A 6,907-nucleotide genomic window follows, 5' to 3' on the forward strand; every position below is an offset into this window, starting at 1 on the left:
GGAGCCCGCGCTCCCCCCTCCCTCCCAGACGAAACCGCGCCTGAAACCAGGCCTGCTGCCCGGGAGCTGTTTGCCCGGTCTCACGGGCTGCTCCGCGCGCTGCGGGCGGGTGGAGCCGGCTCAACTTTAATTAAGCTGATTGAGCCGGAGAACGCATTTTTTTTTAATTATTATTATTCCCACGCCTCCATTCGGAGCAACGCAGTATCCTTTACTGTGCCGGGCCGGCTGCTTTGCTCGGCCCAGAAGCTGTTTGCCCGGCTAGCTCAGTCGGTAGAGCATGAGACTCTTAATCTCAGGGTCGTGGGTTCGAGCCCCACGTTGGGCGCCAGATGATGCGGCGAAGATTGGAAATAACCAAAAATAGTCCTTTTATAATTATTCAAGTTTAATACAAAGGGAGATAAGGGAACTTACAGAACCAAGGGTCCAGCGGAGTGAGCGCGGGGCAAACGAACCGGGGGACCTTCCGGCTCCCCAATCCTATTTAAGGGGCATGGCTACCCCGCTGGAGCAGCCACGCCCCTGAACGCAGGGATTGGGCCAGCTGCCCCAACAGTTGAGTGTCTAGAATCTACAAAGAAGTGAAAACAATAGCAATAAAAAGACAAACAACCCAATTTTTAAAATTAACCATGGAACTACTTCTAGTTCCTTTTAAATTGTTGGGTTAAAACACCCCAACCAAGACAACTTGTAAAGTAAAACATATACTAGCTTTACTTAAAATAAACCAATTAATAAAATAAAACATCTGACTAACTGAAACTGTTTCAGATGGTTAGAGCCCATCATGGTGGGTCAAAGGGAGAGCTGAGAGCTTATATCTCTATCCATAATCATGAAGCAGAGAAAGCACACTGGGAATCACACAAGTCTTTTGGAGCCTTAATGTCCACCCCAAGTGACATACTTCCCTCATACCTCTAATCCTTCCCAAACAGTTCTACCAACTGGAGACCAAGTATTCAAATATTAGCCTATGGCTGCCATTCTCATTCCAACCACTACACTTGCCCACCATAACCAGATGGTAAGACCCTGTTCCTGAAGATAGCACACACTTTAGTTGCAGGGCACAGAGAAATGAACTTTGAACTGACAAGGAAACTCTGCCCGTTGGCTTGCTCTAATAGTTCTGGAAGGTTAAGCTATGGAGGCCGCTGTGGAGGAAGAGACTTCAATGGTCTTACCCAGTGCTGGCCTCTGCATGTTAAAACACTGACCTGCCAGGCAAATCTAACCCCACTGCAATTACAGAAAGACAGTTTATGAAGTTACCAACCTCTTTTATTTTTATTGGATTTGTAATATAGTCCAGAAGAGGGAATTTATGCCTACTACTACAGAGACAAAACCCCACAGTCATAGAAATCATAGGCCCTAGAGGAGAACCAATTGGTGCTATTTTTCTAAATGTTCAGGTTGTCAGACTTCTTTCTAGATATCTATGCTATATCCATAGATTTGTTCTGTTTCAATTTTCATCAGAAAAGTTGCTTATTGCAATGAGAAATGTTTAATGTAGAGGTGCATAAAATAGGTGACTATAGGTATTCACTCATAAATGACAGCCATATGAACACCACCCTCTCCCAAAGACTCTGGGGGAGAGTCACTATTCGTTAAAAATGTGGGCACTGATAAGTTCCCTGTGACCCACAGGATGGTCCTATACCCATGAGAACATGGGCAGCATTAGCTGAACATAGAGCCTGAAAAATAATAAATGAATAAATGAATGAATGAATGAATGGATGGATGGAAAATAAGGGCATAGCATTGGAAAGGATATGGCATGGGATGGAGGTCCTTGAGGGAATTAAACAAGGGTAATAAGGGGTGGATATGACCAAGATACAGTTTATACATACATGGAATATTCAAAATTCAAACTGTTTAAAATATACCTTGTTTGATTCTTATTTTAATGAAGTTTTAGAAGAGGAAAAACTAACATATAATAGCAAAAATCATGTTACATGGGAGGGGTGTGGGAACTGGAAATGATTGTAAAATTATTAAAAGGGGATTTTTAGGAAAATATGTTAACTCTTGATTGTGATGATGTATCTGTGGGAGACTATACATGTCACAATTCAAATTCTATCCCTAAGAGCTAGGTGTTCATGTAACTGAATTTGATACCGAAAAGAAAATTAGATTTAGGGGGAAATAATTGTATAGGAAAACTGTACTAACAAATGACTTTTCAATGATGAAATTTCAAGATACTCCTCAGAGAGAGAGAGAGAGAGAGAGAGAGAGAGAGAGAGAGAGAACAATGCAGAGCATCTACTGAGGTCCAGGAACAGCAGTCTCTAAGAGATAGGCCCTGTGATCTTTATCAGAAGATTCCTTCAAGCACTAAGCTCACTAAATGAAGCTACATGAGTAGTCACACACCCTTTCTGCCCTCAGTTACCACAAACCATGGACCTCATTACCTGCAGCCAGTAGCCCAAAATGAAGAGTCTCTTCCCATGATTGTGAAGCCCAGTTTGCCCTCAAAACCTCAAGGATCCACCATCTAAACAACCAGACTAATTACTGAAATGAGTCTACACATTCCAGACAACACACCTCTTCTAGCAGGGACAGAGCCATCACAGACACTCAGGAAACCTCAGCAGCACCCCTTGCTTAGCCATTCCTCTCTCCACCAGTCTCACTGGATACAGGGAGGTATTGGGAGGAGCAGGATCTTTGATAATTTTGGAAATGGTTTCTCAAATTTTCTCATTTCTTGATGCATGATTGGAGGCACCCCGGTAAACAAGAGACCAGAGAACACTACTTCTCTCTAGGACACTAAATCCTCAACAAGGTTCGCCCTACCCTAGAAGGTTCATCAGGGTTTCCAAACATTTTGTGTTTAAACAAAGCCTGCTAGGACGCTAAATATCTGTCAGATCATGCTAACATGCTGCATCTTGGAGTAATTGCCCCCAGGACTTACCATGTAGTCATGCACTTAACAGGTACTTAATAAATGCTCTGACAAAATCTGTATTAAGATAAGGAATTGTTGGCTTATTTTTATGGTAGCAAGAAGCTCAAAATGTGCTATACAAATTCGTTCACCTACATAATTAAGATCCATTGTATCATAAGAATTGTCTGCTAGACTTCTTTTTTTCCCCCCAAGGTGATAGCGCTTTGTTACCTCTGAGTTACCTAAGGGAATACAGGTGTCTGAGTCAAAATGTCTATTTTTACTTTCCTTCCAAAAAGTTACTACATAGATATTTAGGAGCTGGCCTGCTCCAGCATGTCCCCTGGAAGACACTACTTTTAATGACTGTCTACCCGAAGCTCATACTTACCTGTATCACATGGTTATTGTGAAAACCTAAGACGGTGCCCAGCACCATGTTTACTATAAAGTGAGCCTCAACAATTACATGAGGTTTTATCCATGGCGGAGCTTCTTTTTGTACAAGCTCTTAGGCGCTTGGCCCTGACCCTTCCCCTTAGCCTGGCACTCCCGGCCCCACTCACACTTTCTGCAGCCAAAATAAAGGTGTCATGTTCTGATCCAGCTCACACTTGGGCCTCTAGGGAACAGTAGCAAAGTGATGCTTCAAGAATCTGGAGCAAGCAAACAAAAGAGATGGCAGCCTGGGCTCCAAAGTCCCAACCTGAGCCAAGCAGTGATTCCAAAACTGCCCGAAACTGGGGCACGGCGAGGCATTATGTAACCAAAACCTCTTTGCTATATTTTGATAGATGCATACATTAATGTTCAAATTATTGTAACAAAAACATCTAGTTCCTTAAAATGTACCACTACTTTGTGTTTAGAAAAAATACAGTACTTTTCTTTATCTATATGAACCACAATTTGTTCCCATAACAGTAACTTATGACTCCAAGAGAACTCCCCATCCACAATTCCCCTCTTCTACAGCCTTGGCTAGCCATGATTCTACTTTCTGTTCCTTTGATATCAACTCTTGTACATACACAGAGGGAGAGCACATGTTAATTATATTATGTATGACTTATTGACACTAACACAATGTTTTCCAGTTGTAATCATTTCGTGGATATATGGTACTCTATTGTGTGTCTGTGTATGGAAATTCATACACACAAACACACACACAAACACATATATATATTATTTCTAATTTACTTAAAAATTTTGTACAATATATTTTATTTATACTCTTCCTTTTCCCCCAAATCCCCCACCTTGGAGCTACTCCCTACCTCCCTACCCACCTAACTTTAGGTCTCTCTCAATAAATTAGTTTTTTAAATGAAAGAAAAAACACAACAAAACAAAATGAAACAAAATGAAAAAATAAAAACATGGAGACCATTTCATGTTGACCAACTACTCCTGAACATGAGACTTGTCCTAGAATTGGTGTAGGAAGTCCTTCTGTAGAAATGGGTTAACCAAAGATATAAGAGCTAGCTAGCAATACACCTAAGTGATTGGTCAAGCAGTGATTTAAATAATATAGTTTCTGAGTGATTATTTTGGGTCTAAGTAGCCGGGAACAAACAAGCAGCCTCCCAACATGAAATGATCTCAACAGAGAATATAGTAGAATTCCTGGCCAGGTTTAGACAGCTCGGGAAGTCTATTTTACCTTCAGAGTCTATGTCTTATTGGTTAAAACATCACCAGATTTCAATTTCCTAATCCCACATTTTAGTGCTCTCATGAGAATTAATCCTTAATAAACATTTGTATCCCAAACTCTGTCTTAGGACCTGCTTCGAAAACAATAAGCCAAAGTCAGTTTAAGAATCAGTGATTTTAGTAATAACTGACTCCCCAATTAAAGTCTCATTTAAAAAACTTAATAGTAAATGAATAAAGAGAAGAAGAAAGGAAAGCAGTAAATTAATAGGACCTAATCACTTCCCAAGATTGACAATTGAAAGCCACAGTCTTGAACAAATTGGATGACTACAGCAGTAGCTGTTGGTAACTCCACCAGCTGAATGAGAGCTAATCTAGTCTGTGCTAAGATTACTAATAGTCTTCCAGATTCTTCAAGAGGAAAAGAAATAAAACAGAGTGGGGAGGGGAGCAGGGAAAAAGGGTCACATGAATCCCATTGTCTCAGTGAACTCCCAGAAGTTCTTTCCTCGTTCACTTCCTTTTGGTTTATGGTACCATCCTTTCATGAGGAATAATAATGAGAGATACATATTAGTCTATGACCAGCTAAAAGCTGCCTCTGTTTTACATCCATTATCACTGAAAGGCAGCCCTATGACAGCGACATGGCTATTATTGCTCACTCTCTCTTCTTCCTTCCATGGGAAATGTATAATTACTTGCTATTTCATGTTGAACTTGGCCGTATGACTTGTTTGCCTAATAAAATGTGAGTGCAAGTGGAAACTCTGGAAGGGATTGCTAAGTAGTTGGCTCATTCTCTCCGGTGTCTGACATCTACTCAGAGATCCACTGCCTTGAGCGGCACCGACCGATGGCGTAGATCTGAGCCCAAGTGCAGACTGAGATCAGAAGACCAACAGTTGGCCTACAGATACACTGGGATGAAAAACCATCCATGATTGTCTAAGGCATTGGAATGTAAGGGGAACTACTTGTTACACGGCCTTTCCACTGTACTCTACCCTAACTGGCACAAGCTCAGAGCTCATTTCTATTTGCAGATGAAGAAGGTCAATTTGCAGAGGAATGTATTAACTAAACTAATATCATGCAATTAAATTAGTTGTAAAGCTAAAGCTTAAAATAGTCAACATAATTTTAGAGCAGAGCCTTATCTCTGTCTTACGTTGCATACACAGTGTTTGGAAATAAAGTCACGCAACACATGCAAAAGGTTATAAGAGCATCAAATCCCACACCAAACCAATATTAAATTGTTTTAGTTCTTGATCTCCCCCCCTTTTAGCATTCTTAGATGATACTACCTAGGAATGAGCCAACATTTAACACGTGGCTACTGTGAATATTATATAACCAAAGAAATTGCACTGGAATGTCCAATTATATCATGGGCTCAGGAACTGTGCACATAGTTTCCGTTTACAGAAGATAGTGAGTTATCATTGAAAAAATACATGATTTTCTTATCAATGGAAAACTGAGAGCAACTTCCAACTGCAAGAGAGATGAAGAGCAGGTTGAGTCAGTCATATCTCTAGGTGCCCAGTAAGAAAAGACACACATGCAAGGACTGTGCTTGCATTCAATTACACAATTAACTGAATAATCAATTATATGTATTTTAGGTTTTTCCCATCACAGGGATGGGAGAAATTGCTCTTCTTGTTTTTCTACATTTACAAGCAAGGTTTTGCCCCACCATACTGAAATGTGTACAATTAAGTGAAAAGATTTATGTGAAGGCTCCCAGCCCCCTGCTTTGTCTTTACATTTGCTGAATTTAGACTATGAGAAATTCCCGAGCCTTCCTGGGGAATTTCAAGACCCAAACAGAACTTCCATGCTCACCCTTCCTCGGGACAACTCCATCCATCACTCCTGCTGTCATGGCTGCTTTCACAGCCCTCTGAAGAGATAAACTTGTGACCCGGGCTAGGATGTTAGCACTGACTCTTGCTGAGCAGTTGAGCAATATAAAGGGCATCTGGCACTTTAATTTATTCCGTCGGCCTTCCCACCGTCTCACTGGAGGCTATTTGCCACAGTTCTCCCTGCTCTTTCAACTTGAACCATTCATACACCTCACTAGAGAGGCATAACTGTAAAAGGCCCAAACCATTAGTCTAGATTCTTTCCAGACCCATTCAGCAGGTATGACCTAAAGACAATGCCATGTCGTAAATGACCTCAAAAGGAGCCTGCCACAGAATACTTACTGGAAAGATGGCCAAGGGTGGAGGAGACATAGCAAAGAAAGCATTTTAAGATTCTGCCTCTAATTGACGAAATGCATTTTAGCTT

The 6,907-nt window shown here is 41.1% G+C and overlaps 1 non-coding gene across 1 annotated transcript; it reads left to right on the top strand.

The window, feature by feature from the left end:
• The first annotated feature begins 255 nt into the window (after positions 1–255).
• Trnak-cuu lies at positions 256–328 on the top strand. The gene has a single exon. It is a non-coding gene; the product is annotated as a tRNA-Lys (tRNA).
• Positions 329–6,907: the final 6,579 nt, after the last annotated feature.

The sequence above is a fragment of the Arvicola amphibius genome, chromosome 5 (genome assembly GCF_903992535.2).
Source record: "Arvicola amphibius chromosome 5, mArvAmp1.2, whole genome shotgun sequence".
Classification (NCBI taxonomy): Eukaryota; Metazoa; Chordata; class Mammalia; order Rodentia; family Cricetidae; genus Arvicola; species Arvicola amphibius.